This window comes from Egretta garzetta, unplaced genomic scaffold (assembly GCF_000687185.1).
Source record: "Egretta garzetta isolate BGI_Z169 unplaced genomic scaffold, ASM68718v1 scaffold209, whole genome shotgun sequence".
NCBI lineage: Eukaryota > Metazoa > Chordata > Aves > Pelecaniformes > Ardeidae > Egretta > Egretta garzetta.
Genome location: NW_009260839.1, coordinates 3809597 through 3810163, shown reverse-complemented (window position 1 = coordinate 3810163; position 567 = coordinate 3809597).

Sequence of the window (567 nt, the reverse complement as noted above, 5' to 3'; positions counted from 1 at the left end):
CACTGCCTCAGGCAGGGCAGCTGCCAGCCTGGCCCCGCTCCTGTGCCCAGGCTGGGGCAGCCTGGGGACCGTCCTGGCTGGCCCAGGGAGGGGGGATGCAGACACAGGCAGGGGGGCTGCTTTTTCTTTTTTTCGTTTTTCTCTTTTCCTTTTTTTTTTTTTTTTGTTGTTTTGTTTTGTAGCAATGCCTGGCTCTTTATTTCACAAGCAGCGGGCAACAGAAGCCTGCTCTGTAAACTGTTTATATCCCAAACTATGGCCTGCTGAAGCCAGACACCAGTCTCTCATGTGGTTTAAAGCGGAGTGGAAGCATTCATTCATAACTGCCCTGGTAAGAACATTGCCATAGTTAAGTGTTTGTGTGAAGCCCCTTGCAAGCTGCAGGTGGCAAAGAAGCCTGACAATGGCTACTTATGCCAAAATGCCTTTTTATAAACTTTGTTGCCCCTCTTTATCCAGAGAGCTGATCCTTGTGAGCTGCCAACAGACTAATGGTGCTGGTCTCAGGCCATGGAGCAACTTTGCACCACATTTGGTGTGAGGCGCCCACTCCGGCCGCTGCCAGCC